This window comes from Myotis brandtii, unplaced genomic scaffold (assembly GCF_000412655.1).
Source record: "Myotis brandtii unplaced genomic scaffold, ASM41265v1 scaffold62, whole genome shotgun sequence".
Taxonomy (NCBI): Eukaryota; Metazoa; Chordata; class Mammalia; order Chiroptera; family Vespertilionidae; genus Myotis; species Myotis brandtii.
In genome coordinates this window covers 1,909,535-1,927,984 of record NW_005370366.1, presented here as the reverse complement: position 1 = coordinate 1,927,984, position 18,450 = coordinate 1,909,535, and the positions used below count along the sequence as shown (strand labels likewise).

The 18,450-nt window shown below is 42.8% G+C and overlaps 1 long non-coding RNA gene across 1 annotated transcript; it reads right to left on the bottom strand.

Moving 5' to 3' along the window:
- Window positions 1–698: 698 nt before the first annotated feature.
- Window positions 699–12,309, bottom strand: LOC106723673. Its single transcript, XR_001359375.1, has 3 exons — window positions 10,689–12,309; window positions 10,436–10,599; window positions 699–985 (listed from the first exon to the last, which is right to left on the bottom strand). It is a non-coding gene; the product is annotated as an uncharacterized LOC106723673 (long non-coding RNA).
- Window positions 12,310–18,450: the final 6,141 nt, after the last annotated feature.

Genomic DNA, 18,450 nt, shown 5'->3' with positions numbered 1-18,450 from the left:
CAATTGAAAAAAACCTCGCATCCAGTTGCAGCCCACCTGGTGCGTGACTCCGTACCTCTGTTCTTGGCGCCTCTGCATATCCTACTCAGTCTCAATTTGCTTCTTTCTTTCCTTCCAGTTGTAGAACTTCCACTGGGCCAGCTTTCCCATGGTTCTGAATGATAGCTGTTTGTCTTATAGTTGGTAGTTTCAATGTTGTTGTGGGAGGCAGCACGCACAGGACTATACCTTACGTCGCCATCCTGGTTCTCTCCTCTAGCATATTCTTTAATCAGATCATTTTCTTTGGCATTTGATCCTGTTCATAGAATCCACTCCTGTCCTGCTTTCATGAATTCCTGCCATGTTCTGTAAACTACCATTAGTTTTGACAGTTCTCTGGTGGTTTGTCATGGCAATATGGTCTTCAGCTTGAAACTCCTTCACCAACCAACAGGCACTTAACCACTTCCATTCAGAGTTCTTGGCAGTGAAAATCCTTCTCAATGAGTAATTGTGTTAGCAATCAATAGTCCTTTCATTTATACTGTTCATTTTTACTTATTTATAGCATTCATGGTATAGCATAAAATTATGAGACTTATAAAAAAACAGAAACAGTACTACTTGGATTCCACAGTCAAGTTTAACTCATTATAATTTAAATGTAATTATGATCAACTTATAGTGTCTTTAATTTACAGTGTCTAATTCTGAGTGGGAAGGGAGTCATGTAATTACCTTTAAAGGAGGCTGACGAGGGACTGGGAGAATTGGGAGGGGTAAAGAAACAGGAACTCCTAACAGGAAGAAGAGCAAGTTCAGTGGGTGTAGCATGTGGGAGAGGTAGAAGTTAAATAAGTTCTGGTCAGGAGAGGCCAACAGGAAGATTCCAGAGGTGGAACAGGTCTAAGGGATGACAAGATCCAAGATGTAACACTGCTGGTAGGAGGCTGATGGGTGAGGTGAAAGTCAGTGCAGTAGAGGAGGTCAGCTTGTGAGGCAACTACCAATAACAGAAAAGAAAGATGGGAAATCATTACAGATTCTATAAACACAACTTACTGAGATCTGTGGGATGCTGCAAAAGCAGTGCTTTGAGGAAAATTTATAGCTTTGAATGCATATGTTATAAATGAAGAAAGACCTAAAATCAATCACCTAAGCTTCCTTCTCAGGAATCTAGAAAAAAGAAAGCAATTAAATCCAAAGTAAGCGGAAGAATAGAAATGCAAATTTGAGCATAAAGCAATGAAATTGAAAGCAAGAAATCAGAAGAGAAAATCAATAAAACAAAAAGCTGGTTCTTTGAAAAGATCAATAAAATAAATTAGCCTCTGGCCAGGCTAACTAAGAAAAAAAGAAGAGGACACAAAAATTACTAATAATTAAAATAAAATAATAATTAGCCGAACCGGTTTGGCTCAGTGGATAGAGCATTGGCCTGCGGACTGAGGGGTCCCAGGTTTGATTCCGGTCAAGGGCATGTACCTTGGTTGCGGGCACATCCCCACTGGGGGGAGTGCAGGAAGCAGCTGATCGATCTCTCTCATCAATGTTTCTAACTCTCTATCCCTCTCCCTTCTTCTCTGTAAAAAAATCAATAAAATATATTTTAAAAAATAAAATAATAATTAGATATAAGCAATATTGCTTAAAATCATAAATAATAACAATCAGAAATGAAAGAGGAGACATAACTAAAGATCTCAAGGGCATCAAAAGGATAATAAAAGAATACTATAAATAACTCTATGCCCACAAATTTGATAGTCTACATGAAATGGACCAATTCTTTGAAAGACACAATCTGTCAGAATTCACACAAGAAGAAACAGTCAATCTGAATAGGCCTATATCTATTAACAAAATTGATTCAATATTTAATAAAGAACCAGGAGGCACAGGAGGGCTCACTGATGATTTCTATCAAACATTTAGGATAGAAATGATACAAATTCTCTACTATCTCTTCCCAAATACAGAAGCAGAGGGCATATTTCCTAACTTATTCTATGAGGCCAACATCACCATAATAACAAAATCAAATAGACACTAAAAGAAAAAACTACAGACCAATATCTCTCATGAATACAAATATAAACATCTTAAACAAGTATTAGCAAATCAAATCCAACAATGTATAAAAAGAAAAATACACCACAATCAATTTGGATTTATCCTAGGTATTCAAGGCTAGTTCAGCATATGAAATCAGTTAATGTAATTTCATTACATCAATAGACTAAAAAGAAATAAAATAATATGATCATATCAATAGATGCAGAAAAAGCATTTGCCAAAATCCCACACCCATTCATGATTTAAAACCCTCAGCAAACTAAAAATAGAGAAGATCCTTAACTTGATAAAAACATCTACAAAAAAACTTACAGCTAACATCAGATTTATTAATGAGAAACTTGAAGCTTTCTCACTAACATCAGGAACAAGGCAAGAATGTCCCCTCTCACCACTGCTTTTCATCATCATATGAAAGTCCCAACTAATGCAATAAGAAAAATAAATAAGTGTTGAACAGATAGGAAAGGGATAAATAAAATTGTCTTTGATTGGAGATGACATGATCATCCATGTAGGAAATCTGAATGGACAAAAAATTCCTGGAACTAATTTAGCAAGATTGCAGGATACAAAGTTAAATTTTGCAGGATACAAAAGAATTTATTTCCTAAATACCAGCAATGAACAAGTGGGATTAAAAATTTTTCAAAATGCCATATATAGTAGCAAAAATGATATGTTAAGTATGAATCTAACAAAATAGCCACAAAATCTATGTGAGGAAAACTACAAAATGCTTATGAAAGAAATCAAAGAAGAACTAAATAAATGAAGAGAAGTACCATGTTTATGGATAAAAGACTCAATATTGTCAAGATGTCAGTTCTACTTATCTCAATCAATGAATGCAATCCCAAACAAAATCACAGCAAGTTATTTTGTGGACATTGACAAACTGATTCTAAAGTTTAAATGGAGAGACAAAAGACCTAAACACAGTGTTTACAGGGGAGAAAAAGTCAGAGGACTGATGCTATGCAATCCCAAGACTTATTATAGTAAAGTTACTAGAGGCCTGATGCACGAAATTCATGCAAGAGTAGGCCTTCCTTCCCCCGGCCGGCACCCGGGACCCGGGCTTCCCTCGCAGCCCCGGCTTCGTCCGGAAGGACATCCAGAAGGACATCCGGTCTAATTAGCATATTATGTTTTTATTATTATAGATAGTAATCAAGACAGTGTGATATTTGCAAAAGAATAGACAAAAAGATCAGTGGGCAGACTAGAGAGCCCAGAAATAGACCAATGTAAATATAGTCAACTGATCTTTGAAAAAGGAGCAAAGGCAATACAATATAGAAATGACAATCTTTTCAACAAATGGTATTGGAACAACTGACCATCCACATGCAAAAAAAGAAATCTAAACACAGACTTTATACCCTTCACAAAAACTATCTCAAAATGGACCACAGACCTAAATGTATAATGCTAAACTATAAAATGCCTAGAAGATGACATAGGAGAAAATCTAGATAACCTAGAATTTGGTGAAGTCTTTTTAGATACAACACTAAAGGCACAATCTATGAAAGAAATAACTAATAAGCTGGATTTTATTAAAATAAAAAATTTTACTCTGTGAAAGACATTGTCAGGAGAATAAAAAGAAAGGCCATAGACTGGGAGAAAATATTTACAAATGACACATATGATTAAGGACTGCTATCCAAATTATACAAAAACTCTTAAAATTTAACAATAAGAGGCAATTCAAGATGGCAACATAGAAAGAACTGGAACTCACCTTTTCCCACAACACAACAAACACACAACAAAAACAACTACATACAGAAAAATTCCCTGCAATGAACCTGAGAACTAGCTAAACACTTGCTCCACAATAAAGGACAAAAGGGCCTGTAGAGCTGGGTAGGAGAGACAGAGACTGATCTTGCCAAAACCTCACCCCCAGCATGGTGACCCACCATTGGGAGGGACCTCAAAAACAAAGGGAAGAGTATATAAACAGATCTTATTCCTAATAAGCAGAGGGTTTGTACCCCACAGCAGCTAAAGACCTTATGAGACACCTCACCAAAGAAGATATACAGATGCAAATAAGCACATGAAAGATGCTCCTCATCAGATGCCATCCAGGAAATGCGATGAGATACCACTGCATACTATTAGAATGGCCAAAATCTGGAACACTGACACCAAATGCTGGGGAGGCTGTGGAGCAATAGGAACTCTCATTCATTACTAGCAGGAATGCAAAATGGTTCAGCCACTTTGGAAGACAGTTTGACAGTTTCTTACAAAACTGAACATAGTCTTACCATAGGCTCCAGCAATTGTGCTCTTCTCTTTGATATTGTATGCATAAAACTAGTTAAAATAGCAAATTTTATGTTAAATATGTATTTACCACAATTTAAATAGTTACTAGCATAATATTCCAAAAACCACTGAATTGTGCACTTTAAATGGGTGAATTGTTTGGTATGTAAATTGTATTTCAATAAAACTGTTTTTAGAGAAAGATGTGAAAGCAGAGATTGGGCAAAATAACGGCTGGCTCTTGCTGAGTTCTGTAATGTGGGACTTTTTTACCTGAAGAGTGTCTGAGGTTGGGGCAGGCCTGGTGTGTGTCCCTTGGGGCTTTCCTGTTTCTAGAGTTGTATTTACTTTTACGGATACTGCTGAATTCGGCAGAATTTTCTACATCCATTTGTATTTTGCTTGGTATTCACTTTCTTACAAAAATGGACCATCAAAACCAAGAAAACAAAAGGTCCAATTACTATCTTCATTTCACCCCAAAGCAAAACAAAATTAGTTTTCAATTTTTAAAAAAATATAAAGCAATGGAGTTCCTGTATTACCTCCTCTTCCACAAAACAAGTGTTTAAAATGCCCAAAAGAAAAGCAACTTTCTCCACAGCCAAGAGACTTTACCTTCCAGGTGTTGGTGTCAAAGTCAATGCCACTCTCACATGGGTTTGGGGATGTATCCACGCCCTCGTCTCAAGAGTTTTCCCTTTACCAGAATGAGGTTTCCATACCATCTGCAGCAGAGCTCCCTGGCATGCCTGTAATTCTGGGGTGACATCAGGAGTCTGCATTTCTAACCAGTGCCCCTCTGATTTTAGGCAGATATGAGAACCACAAGTGTGAGTGTTTTTGCTTTTCATCTACACTAAGAAGTTGCAGGCTTGACTCTACAAAAGGGTCATGATAGACTCTATAGTGACATCACCAGTCCCCACTAGAAGCACAAACCTGCCATAATGAGCCCTGGCGGTAATGCCCTTCCTCTCCCAGATGTCTTGTGTCTGCTGGGTGACTTCTGGTTGCTGATCTGCTCTAATTGCAACAATCTGAGGGGCCGAAGTTCCCCTGTGCTCTTGACCTGACCTTGGGCCTGAAACATCTCCAGCCTCAGCTTAGACCATCCTCTGTCTCCTGCCAGGCCTCTCCTACACCCAGGACAGCTGCCTTGAGAAAGTAATTTCCAAACTCTGACCTGTGGTTCAGGAATATTTTAAACAAAAAGGCATTACCCTTCCTTAATGCCCAGCCCTGGGATGGTCTCACATTCTTTTAACAGCATGACAAAGGGTTTAGTCCAGTCCCCTCCTCTTGGATCAGGTTCTCTAGATACCACATCAGGGCTGGACACAGAACTGCCCAGCGGGGTGCCTACCCCAAGGAACACGGCCCACTTGTGATCTTTCTTACTGAGGTCCTGTCTTGTGTCTTACCCATCCTCCCACCTTGTGCCTGAGCTCCTCTTTAAGGAGGGACATTTTCTCATGTGCACCACACCTTTTCCAGGCCCTGTTGTACACTCTTTCTGAAATGATATTTCTCCATCATTTTTTAAAGTATGGTTAATTAGCTCTAGCCAGTTTGGCTCAGTGGATATTGCATTGGCCCACAGACTGAAGGGTCCTGGATTTGACTCAGGTCAAGGGCATGTACCTCGGTTGCAGGCTTAATCCCTGGCCCTGGTCGGGGCACGTGCTAGAGGCAACCAATCGATGTGTCTCTCTCACATTGATGTTTCTCTTTTTCTGTCTCTCCCCCTTCCTTCCACTATCTCTAAAAACCAATGGGAAAATATCCTCAGGTGAGGATTAACAAAACAAACAAACAAACAAATAAATAATAAATTTTTAAAAGGAGGGTTAATAAATGTGTGGTGAAAAGGAGCAATCTTGCTAGAAGTAAGTGTTGCCTGAGTTGGACGCTCTGGGTACTGTAGGGCACGAAGCCTCCCCAACCCCTTGTAAACATAATTACACTGTAGTGGAAATGCCTGATTTAAAAAACGGGAGTGTCACACCGGACATGTCATATCTGCACAAACCCTTGCAAGTTTCAATAACCCTCTGTCCATCGTCCTCTCCTGGAGCTCCGTCTCCCAGGAGAACTTACGTGAAACATGCCTTTAGTATCATCCAGCTGCCCCCTGCCTCTTGCCAATTTCATTTTTATGAATATCATTTTAAAACTCATGTATCTAACACATGTGTGGATGCGTTCTATGCACCAGCTGAACTGAGTTCTAATATTCAAGGCTGAACAAGGCAGACCTGAGTCAGTGGGTACAGACAGGGAAACTGGTCACCAGCGTGTGCTGGGTACCAGGGAGGAGGGGCTCTCAGGTCCTTGGGGCCAGTCTTTAGGACTCAGGAGAGAATTGCTGGAGAAAGTGATATCTAAGCTGTACTCTGAAGGCTGAGTCAGATGTTAACCATTTTAACCCTTTCCCTACACAGGAGGTTATAAGCTCAGCATTCTTCCTCCCACCCCCCCCCTTTACATCTGAGAATAAGGCTTTTCTAAATAAATAATTAACAAATAAATGGGAAAGCCATTGAAAGGAACCTTGTACACTCAAACCACTTGGATTAATTAAAAATATTTCATCAGTCAAAAGGTTTGCACTCCTGGGATGTCGTTTGTCCTCCAAAGAGTGGAACCATTTCCTCCTTGGTGCTATCATCATCCTCATCTTCATGGTGGTGTTTCTAGTAATGTGTTTGCTGTAATGTTTTGTTTTGCTTTTTTTGGAAAAAAAATTAGCCCCTTTAAGACATTAGATTATTTCCTGTTGGTGACATTCTGAAGAACAGAACCCCATTAAGTACAGTGTTGAAGCCACATGCAAAGTTCGTTATTTGTGAAGGAAATATAAGCAACAATTTCAGAGCTGAGTTTGTGATTATTTTTTAAAAAAACACAGAAGTAAAAGGCCAAAGACTCTTAGTCCTTTGGAAGCAGCTACTCTGTGATTCGTACTTTGACTCCTAGTGCTACACAAAAATGCTAAAAACAAAGAAACAAGCAAAACCCACAACTACCTCAGAACATTCTATTAAACAGTGTCATTATTCTCTTATCTTTTCATATTTAATAATGCAAGTTGTGTAAAGGTTCAATTAGTAATAGCAATGATTGTCATCACAATTTTTCTTTTCTCAGCATTGTTCTAAGAAAAAGTAAATGACATTGTTACTGCAGTCCACTGACAGCTTCCCAAGCAGAAAAACTAAACACTTAGGCCTCATTTTACACAATGATCACAAAATACTGAAAACTAGGAAAACGTTGAATCAACATTCCCAAAACACACTGGTAGTAGAACTATGCAGTGAGGTGGGTTCAGATATACCCCGGTCAAATATGCCCCCAGGAGAAATCCAGGGGAAGTGTGGATGGGTATCTTCTCACCCAATCCAGTGTTTCATCAGTGTTTATTTTATCCATATTATTTCATCAACATTCAGTTTAAAAATATTATTGAGGCTAAAATGGATGCTTGTCTTCTCACCAGCTATTTTTTAAGGTCTGCAGCCTCTACTTTAGAGTGGACAGGAGCGGAGAACTCATCATATGCTGGGGATGTTAGCAGCCCCTAGGCCCTGGGGGTGGTGGGGGTGACCTCACAGTGACATCTGTAATCACATAGATGAGAGTGTCTGCACTGGGGGCAGGTTCACTCAGAGCACAGACTCCCGAAGGATCCGGGGATGGCAGTGGTGGTCCCTGCTGCCACCTTGCCTCATCTCACATGACTGCCTGCCCCTCAGAGCCAGCCCCACAAGAGACTGCGAATCAACATGGTGTGCGTTTTCTGTTTCTTCCTCTGGTCTTTTCCTGGGCAATGTGCTGCAAGAATCTGTCTGCAGGACATGATCTACCAAATTCTTAAAGAGGCTGTTGTTTACAAGTCTAAGGATTTTGATGGAAGGCCATTCTACTAAAATTTATGTTTGTAAGCGCGCGCGCGCGCGTGTGTGTGTGTGTGTGTGTGTGTGTGTGTTGTGCCTTTTACAGGAAAACAGCTAAGGACAACATGGCAGAGAGGTGGAGCCGACTGCAGCAAATACATAGAAGTCTGTGCACACAGCAGAGAAGCTGCTCACTGAAAACATCCTGTCCTAATCTCTGTACCAGAAAACCTGCCAAGAGCCGCCCTAATATTTCCAAGGTCTTGAGAGCTGCCTGGAGAACTAGCAACCCCTGTGCATCCAGGACTCTGGGGGTGAAGAGGTTTCCAGTCTCAACCCTGCTGCCCTAAAGAAGCTATGGGAACGCATTCTGCAGAGAGCAGGATCTCACTCCTACAGCCACCAGTTTCCATCTGGGTGGCCTTGTGTGAGTTACTTCACTTCCCTGAGCCTTGGGTTTCTCACCTTTAATTGGTGGTAATTACAACTGCCCTGCCCACCTCTCGGGCTGTTGTGAAAGAGTGCTTCACAGGGTAAGTCATAATGTGAGTGGGAGTTATTATTATTACTAATCCTAATAACAGGATTATCATTGCCAGGCAGGCAGGTTATAAAGGAGGAGAGAGGCTCATCAATCTTAAAGTGATTCACCTGGTGTCACAAGCTGCCTCAGGGAGGAAGATAACGAGAACTCAGGTGTCCTAATACCTGGTTCAATGCTATTCTTCCTATAATATAACCAGGGGAAGACATACTAGTATAGCTGACCCTCAACTGACATTTTGTTTCTGGTTGATAATTTAAATGTAACTAAGAGATATGATGATTAGATTTTTTTTCTCTCTCCTAAACGTTGATGTAAGACTCGGAGCAATGTGCTCACTTTCCTCCCATAGTAGTTTTTCCATCAAAACTATATATGGTCTTGTTCTATAAAGAAAATCTTACAGCACAATACCTAGGGAAAGAGCACAGAAAAAAACCCCAGATAATCCAAGACAACTGGTAGTGGGTAGTAGTAACTAATTATCTTATTATTATTAATTTTGTAAACTTCTTTTTGAGAGATATTTCTAAAGTCCTTGGGACAAGAATGCCACAAATCATCTATCTATCTATCTATCTATCTATCTATCTATCTATCATCTATCTATCTATCTATCTATCTATCTATCTATCATCTATCTATCATCTATCTATCTATCATCTATCTATCTATCTATCTATCTATCTATCACCTATCTATCATCTAAATTTTGATCCAGCCCATGCTGAGTGAAAGAAAGAAGGCCTATGGTTTATGAAATCACTCTAGCTGGACCAAGAGGGATCAGTGGTTTATCTGAGTGTAATGCCTGCCTGGTATCTAGTAGGCTCTCTACAACTATTTGTTGAATAAATTCAGTAACGCTGGGTCTTGTTAGCCTTAAAGGAATAAAAAGGATGTGGATGTGGAGCTGGAAGTCAGAGGCCTGGGTCCATTCCTGGCTCTGCCACTTGGTAGTGGTGAGTCCAGGTTTCCTCCTGGTTTTATCAGTGTCTCTGGGCTCTGGCTCTTCTATAAGTGGTGAGGGCTGGACAAGATCAGGATGGCAAAAGGTTTCCATTCAAAATGCCACTTGCAGCCCCTGGGTGGAAGCTGATGGAGGTGCTGGTTGAGGATTCTGAGGCTGTGACCAGGCGGAGGGGAAGAGGGGCCGGCTGGGACGATGGGGCCCATCCGGGGAAGGGATGAAGGGCAGGAACGGATGTAGGCACCTGTCATCACTGGGCTGTCATCTCCAGCGCCTTATAGTTTTATGAATCTACAACCATGAGGGTCCTGAGTTTGGCAGAAACTGAAGTTTAGAAGGAACTCAGGTAGTTCTGTGTAGTTCTGTGTTTTATGTTAAAAGCTTCTTCTCCTAGGATTCTGGGTTTCATGAAGTAATTAAAGAACTACGTTGGGACATAATCAGATTCACGGTAAAGAGAGCTCTCTGCAAGTTCTCCCAGCACCTCTAGAAGGGAAGGCAGTGCATACTCAAGACACTTATCTCTCCCAGTTTATAGAGGGGATCTTAGCACAAAAGGTAGAATTATCTGCCTTGGGTCATCTGTAGGTCTGGGCACATATTTAGGTCATGTCACTCATTCATGCTTTCTTTCCTAGTGAACAGAGTTGCAGCTCATTCAGGACACAAGCCCACCTCAGGCCCTCACAGCATTCATTCTCATCACATCCTGGCTGCAGGGATGGGCTCGCTGCTGCCCCAGGAAAAGCCGTGCTTATCCCTCGCAGCCCCGGGACTCTCATTCCATCGACACTTCTGCTCAGGAGCTTCAGTGGATCAAATAGTGCTTGCTTCTTCTGCTGTTAAAGTAAGAAAATTATGTTACACAATAACTTCAAAATGTCACCCACCAAAATGTCCCAAAGTTACAAACACTTGGAGGACTCACCATTGTGTATGTTGTTGTTTAGCAGTTCCATCCATACTGATCCTAGCCAGAAGCTTCCAGAGGTTGGAACTGGCCAAGAAACTAGGTGGGAGGGCAGAGGGAAAGCTGGCAAAGAGGAAACCATTTTAAATGAATCACCCTAAATATAAACCAGTATTCTAAACAGGAGGTAAACATGTAGGCCAGGAATGCTACAAGAAACTCCTTTAATTGCTTAACCACTCCATTGAGATGTCATTAGAGGAAACCAGGGCTTTTTTAACCAGAAAGGCAGGACGAAGCTCTGAGGTGGGGCAGCCACCTGAGCCAGCAATGCAATAGTTCTGGTGGAGTCAGGCTGCTTTCCTGGTGTGGGCCTGTCTGTCCTGTCCCTGGGACCAGGGTTAGCTGTCCCAGTGCATCTCCAAGAGTGTGAGGGATGAACATGTGACACCAGACCTCTGTCTGAGCTCCTGACCACTCTGGGTCTGGGGCTGAGGCCGAGCTCTGTGAGGATGGATGGAGAGAAGCTGCTGCCCTGGCTTACCGTCACCTCATCTTTCTGAAGTGTTTCCTCATCTGAAAAGGGAGCTTGGACTAGGTGGAGGCGAAGACCCTTCTGCATAAAGGTTCTATGAGTTTTCACAAACCCCACCTGCCGAGTGGCCCAGCTTATAGCTGCAGGTGTCCTGGTCTTAGCCCCTTTTGAAGACAAAGCAACTGGGGCTCAGAATCCTTAAGTCCTGATTCCATGTGTTTTGCACTGAGAGGGTTTCTCAGTAAAAGCTGACCTTGTAACTGAAAGAAATGAAGCTCAGTAGGTGAATAGACATAATGATCTTTGTTTAAGAAAGGCCGCAACGAGCAACATGCCTGCCAGGGTGCTGTGGGCAGGTGCTTCCACAGCTTGTCGTGGGGATTAGGTGGGTGTTCTCTGGAAAGCAATGTGATATGTGCATCTGGAGCCATAACAGCCTCCTACTTTTGACTCAGTGATTCCACGATCTGACTCTATCATAGGAAGTAAAAGGACTTTTGACACAAAGATTCAACAGAAAGAGCTCAGTGCAGTTGTACTGTTTTCCAGTGTACACCAGTGTGTCAACAGGTGTGTGTCCATCACTGCTCACCTGTGACCTGGGTGTCCGACTTAAAGGCAGGACAATGGAGAGGCTCAGGCTTCACGTACTCTCTGAGCAAGAGCCCGAGGCACTCTCTGTGAGGAGCATTTTGGGGATGTGGGTACTGAACATGGTACAACTTGGTCTCTCCTCTCACAGAGCTTCACGTTTAGTTAGAGAGAGTCACAACTCAGGCACTTTCATGCCTGTGATACACACTATGACGGCGCAGGAGAGCAGGGACAATTTGAAGGTGCCCAGAGAATGGGGACAGGAGAGGCATTAGCTCATGCTATCCAAGGGCAACGGTGACTGCTCAGGTGCCTGAGGACCCTACACTTCCACTAACCAACAAGTGTAGATATGACAACTAATGCCATTGCGTAAACATCAAGACAGAAGTCTCTTTGTCAAATGATACGTCCCATGTCTAAGAATGCTTTTCCAGAGACCCAAACAAGTCCTTGGACGTAGCAACCTAGGAGAGAAAGAAGAAAACAGTGTTTACTACTAGTAAGCGGAGTTCCCAGCACATGGAACAGACCTGAAAGTGCCATGTCCCAGGCCAGCCCAGGACCAGGGACACTGTGAATAGGGACCAGGAGCCCTGGACAGCCCAGGCAGTCACAGGAGGTGGGGGGAGTCCTGGCAGAGTGGAGTAGGCCCCTCCCCACAATCTACGTTTGCCTCCATGTTTTCTCTCCTCGCCCTTCCTTCCTTCCTTTCTTCCTTCCTTCCTTCCTTCCTTCCTTCCTTCCCATTTTAATCCTAATCTGAGGACATTTTAAAAATTGATTTGAGGGAGGGATGGAGGGAGGGAGGGAGAGAGAGAGAGAGAAACATAGATGTGAAAGAGAAATATTGATCAGCTGCCTCTCTTACTCACTCCAACTGGGGATCAAACCTGTGACCTAGGTATGTGCCCTGACCAGGAAACAAACCCACAACCATTTGGTGTACAGGGCAATGCTCCAACCAACTGAGCCACCTGTCCAGGGCTCATTTTTATTTTCCAGTGTGGTAAAAGATACATAACATAAAACTTACCATTTTAAGGGTAAAGTTCAGCAGCACTACTAGTATGTTCACATTATTGTGCAACTATTGCCAATCTCCACCTCCAGAATTTTTTAATCAGCTTCTTTTAAAAAGATCTTCCTGTCTTTTTCTTTCTCCTTGCTAGGCACTCAACTAATTGTACTAGAATTTGTTCAAAATTGTATCTTTATAAATGTACTGAATAAAATTCTTAGCAATCCTTCATTTAGAAATCTTTCATTAAAATCCCACCAGTAAATTCATTGTAAATTACTTTTCATTTGCAACTGGTTCTTGTTTGGCTTTTTTTCTCACCTGGGAGAAGGACCAGACTGTCACCAAATGTAAATTCAGCCATTGGAGGGTGGGCCCCATGTGCTCAAAAACGAGACTCAGATAACACAACTCCCACATAGACAACACAGGACTTCCTTGACAAAATATAGGTTCCCCGAATATTCAGTGGGCGGCTGGACAGCCATACCTAGAAGACACATTACACTGCCTCCTGCACAGCAACATCCTCTGGCCGTGCAAGACCACCGTGCTCGTGGATAGACTCACAGATGGACTTGCTGTGTGTGCTGAGAACTGTCTTCCAAATGACAAATCAGTTATTTCAACACCATTAACTGTCTACTCCAATGATGCTCAACCTTTTTCATCTCATGGCACACCTAAACTAATTACTAAAATTCTGCGGCACACAAAAAAATATGTTTTTTGCCAATCTGACAAAAAATAGGTGTAATTTTTATTCATTCCGGACAGATAACCCGACAGCTATTGCTATGTTTGCTATTGTTTGACAATCCAATCTGACAAAAAATAGGTATAATTTTTATTCATTCCGGACGGATAACCCGACGGCTATTGCTATGTTGGCTATTGTTTGACAATAGGGAAAACAGGTCAGTGTCCCTGACTAAATAGTCAGGTATTGCATGTTGAAAATTGCTGGTCTAATCCATTCTAATAACTGAATTACCATATATCCCAAATTTTGTGTCTAAATTTTCTACTTTGTACTGTTTATCTAGCTAGTCCTACATGGCCACCATCTGTTTCATTATTGCAGTTTTATGAAGTGACTAAAATATTATTCTTCATTTAAAACTTTGGCATGAATATTCTTACATTTACTTGTACAGGTAGAATTTTAATCTAGAATCACATTACAAAAGCATCACATTGGGATTTTGATTGGCATCACATTAAAAATGTATGGGTTATTTATATTTTACAAAAATAATTTTTTTTCATCTAGGAACATGGCATATGGCTCTCCACTTAGTCAAGTCTTAAAGTTGACCGAGATAGGCATGACTTTTATCCTATACTAGTGGCCTGGTGCACAAAATTCGTGCGGGGGGGGGGGGTTCCCTCAGCCCAGCCTGCACCCTCTCCAATCGGGGACCCCTTGGGGGATGTCCGACTGCCAGCAGTCGGGCATCCCTCTCACAATCTGGGACTGCTGGCTCCAAACCACTCACCTGCCTGCCTGCCTGATCGCCCCTAACTGCCTCTGCCTGCCTTCCTGATTGCCCCAACCCCTCTGCCTGATCTCCCCTAACCTCTCTGCCTGCCTGCCTCATCGCCCCTAACTGCCCTCCCCTGCCAGCCTGATCTCGCCCCTAACTGCCCTCCCCTGCCAGCCTGATCTCGCCCCCAACTGCCCTCCACTGCAGGTCTGGTTGCCCCCAGCTGCCCTCCCCTGCTGGCCTGGCAGCCATTGGCTCCTCACACCTCACCCAGATTTGGTTCTGATTGGTCAGTTTCTATGCCAGTCAGCATCTCTGGGCCTATCAGCAGGGCCTGATCAGAAAGGCAGGGCTGATCAGCAGCCCTCATGGAGGCCTGGAGAGAAATGGAGGCGCGGTTGCTGGCCCTGCCGGGAGAAAGAGAGGCAAGTGCTGATCAACACCTGCTACACAGGCTATAGATCAGACCCTGCTTCTGTCATCAGGCCTCTCTCTGGGCCTGATTTGCAGCCCCCTCAGCAGTCAGTGCTGGGTCACCGCACCTGCAGCCACAGTCAGTGCTGGCTCACCATGGTAACCCAGCGCTGACTGCAGGACTGACTTCTGGTTAGTCAAGCCTCTGGTTGTGATGGACCCAGGGTTTTTATATATTAGGATAATAAAAGGCTAATATGCAAATCAACCGAACAGCAGAATGACCGGTCGGTATGACGCATACTGACCACTGGGGGCAGATGCTCAACGCAGGAGCTGCCCCCTGGTGGTCAGTGCACTCCCACAGGGGGAGCACCGCTCAGCCAGAAGCCGGGCTCAAGGCTAGTGAGCACAGTGGCAGTGGTGGGAGCCTCTCCCGCCTCTGCAGCAGCACTAGGGATGTCTGACTGACGGCTTAGGCCCACTTCCCGTAGAGTCCCTGGACTGTGAGAGGGCGCAGGCTGGGCTGAGGGACCCACCCCCCCGCAAGTGCACAAATTTCATGCACCAGACCTCTAGTAATCTAATAAGATTGACAATTAAAAAGTTATTTTAACAAAATGTGATGACTATTGATAGGGGAAGTGTTAAAATCTTCATAAGACTTTGCAAATCAAATCACCAGGTCACTGTATGATCACAAATCCATCATTAAGTGTACTCATTCATGCTCAAACATGCATATGCTCACACGTCACATGGTACCTGCACTTGCCTATCCTAGTTCCTTGACTTGGTATGCTGTCTCCATCCCCAATCCTCTTGCTTGCCCCTGTGTTGTCTATGCAGTGATTTCTTGTCCTACCGGATCATCACTTTGGTGCTTCTCTCATTTCCCAGCATCCAGTTCAGGACACCCTGCTCAGTTCTATCTCTGTCCATTGTGCTTCCACCACAGCATGCATCTTGGATCCCAGCCACATTTCCATGTATTCTGGCCCCCCACTATTGTGGGGGAGCTCCCTGAGAGGTACCAGTGCTTAGCCCAGTCCTGAGGCCTTTACATGTATTTGTTGTCCTGGGCTTGAGGCTCTACTTGCAAGGAGGCTACATACCCAGTGCTTTCTTTTCATTTCCCCCACTTTCTCTACCAGTGAAAGTTCCAGGTGGCTCAGGTTCGTGGGTCAGCAAACACTTCATTTCCAGTGTTGTCCTTGGCAGAGCATGGAAGTGTCAGCAGTCCTGGGTGGAGGTTTGGTGACAAGGGATCTCTAGAGCAGATGTATATTTCAAAACAACCCAACTCAGACACCCATGTTCCACTTTCTTCCAGAACTCTCTTTGCAAAACTATGCTTAAAACAAGAAGAGCATAGAATAGGCTAGCCCTGCTTTCCTCTCGGCAGGTGCACAGCAAGGGCCCTTTATCTCTGACGGGGCAGGTCCAAGCTTCAGGGATAAAGATACTGCTGTGGGCCCATCCAAATATTAGCTGTGGAAACTTTCCCACTTTGAAAACATGAGACACTGTGTACTCAGAGCCTTGCCTTCCAGAGAACACAATTGCATCTGCCTTTCTTCTTCCAATGGATTGAGGCCACAACTTTATTTTCACATTGCCCAGGGTTTGCTAAGTCAGGGCTTATGCCTGCTGATCTTGGGGCAACATCTTCTTTCCAGTGATCTTCTCTCCTTGGGCCCCAATAGCAGGTGATAAACCACAGACACAAGAGAACATTGTGAGGGTCCACAGGAGCCGGTAAAGCTGATGAACTTCATCAAGTCTGTGAGGGAAACTGGCCCTAAACTGATGTTAAACAAACAAGTGTTACCTCCTGCACATGGTACTAAGGAGGTTCCAAGATCCAACTATAATCTATAACCAAAATCAATATTTTTCATGTTATTATCTGATCATACAAGGAAGATCAATTTATTAAATTAGAAAAATGTTGCATAATGGGGCAACATTGAGTCATGGCTATTTTTTCTTTTTATTCCTCACACGAGGACATGCTTAAAGAGAGGAAGGGAGACAGAATGGGAGAGAAAGCGATAAACATCATTGTGAGAAGCATCAATCAGTTACCTTTCATATCTGCCCCAACCTGGGATCAAACTGGCAACCCAGGTATGTGCCCTGACTGGGAATCAAATGAGCAACCTTTTGGTGTGCAAGACAATCAACTGAGCCACCCAGCCATAGTGGCTGTCAGATTTGTCATTTTCCCAGAGTAGGTTTTTGTTTGTTTGCTTTTATTTTAAATATGTTTTTATTGATATTTTAGAGAGAGAGGAAGGGAGAGGGAGAGAGAGGTAAACATCAATGTGAGACAGAATCATCAATTGGTCACCTATACACCCCCTACTGGGGACATGCCCCCTACTGGGGATCAAGCCACGACCCCAGGCATCTTCCCTGACTGGAAATCGAACCTGTGACCCTTTGGTGCATGGGACAATGCTCAACCAACTGAACCACAGTGGCCAGGGCCCCAGAGTAAGTTTTAAAGCCAAATTGGAGAGTATGTCAAGAAAAGTTAGGCTCCCATTCAATTCAGTATATAGTCTTAATTGAATTTTATTCCTTTTGATTTGGCATTGCTGTGGCATGAGGTTACAGGGAGAAGCAGGCATGACCAGCACCTGTGAGCACTAACCATGAACCAGTTTTTTAAATCTTTTATTATTTTTTAAAAATATTTTTTAATTGATTTCAGAGAGGAAGGGAGAGGGAGAGATAGAAACATCAATGATAAGAGAGAATTATTAATTGGCTACCTCCTGCATTCCCCCTACTGGGGATTGAGTCCAAAACCCATGCATGTACCCTGACTGGAATTGAACTGTGACTGCCTAGTTCATAGACTGATGCTCTACCATCACTGAGCCACACTGGCTGGGCACTGTGAACCAGGTTTTAACCAAGGTGAGTCTGCATGCTTTTTCCCACTGGAACAGTGAATTGAGAAGTTGTAATTTGAATCAAATCAGCAATTTAAAATATAAGGAATAATAAAACAATGGGAACAGCAAAAAGAAAAAAGAATCCAAAAATATGAAGATAGTGTAAGGAGCCTCTGGGACAACTTCAAGCATACCAACATTTGCATCATAGGGGTGCCAGAAGGAGAAGAAAGAGAGCAAAAAGTCGAAAACTTCTTAAAAAAATAATGACAGAAAACTTCCCCTACCTGGTGAAAGAAGTAGACATGCAAGTTCAGGAAGCCTCGAGAGTCCCAAACAAGAGGAACTCAGAGTCCCTACACCAAGACAAATCATAATTAAAATGCCAAGGCTTAAAGACAAAGAGAGAATCTTAAAAGCAGCAAGAGAAAAGCAGTTAATTACCTACAAGGTAGCACCCATACAACTGTCAGCTGATTTCTCAACAGAAACTTTGCAGGCCAGAAGGGAGTGGCAAGAAATATTCAAAGTGATGAATAGCAAGGACCTACAACTGAGATTACTCTACCCAGAAAAGCTATCATTTAGTATTGAAGGTCAGATAAAGAGCTTCACAGACAAGAAAAAGCTAAAGGAGTCTATCGCCACCAAACCAGTATTACATGAAATGTTGAAGGGTACTGAAGAAGAAAAAGAAGGAGGAGGAGGAAGAGGAGGAGGAGGAGGAGGAGGAGGAGGAGGAGGGATAAAAAAATATGAACAATAAAATGGCAATAAATACATATCTATCAACAATTGAATCTAAAAATCAAAATAAATGAAC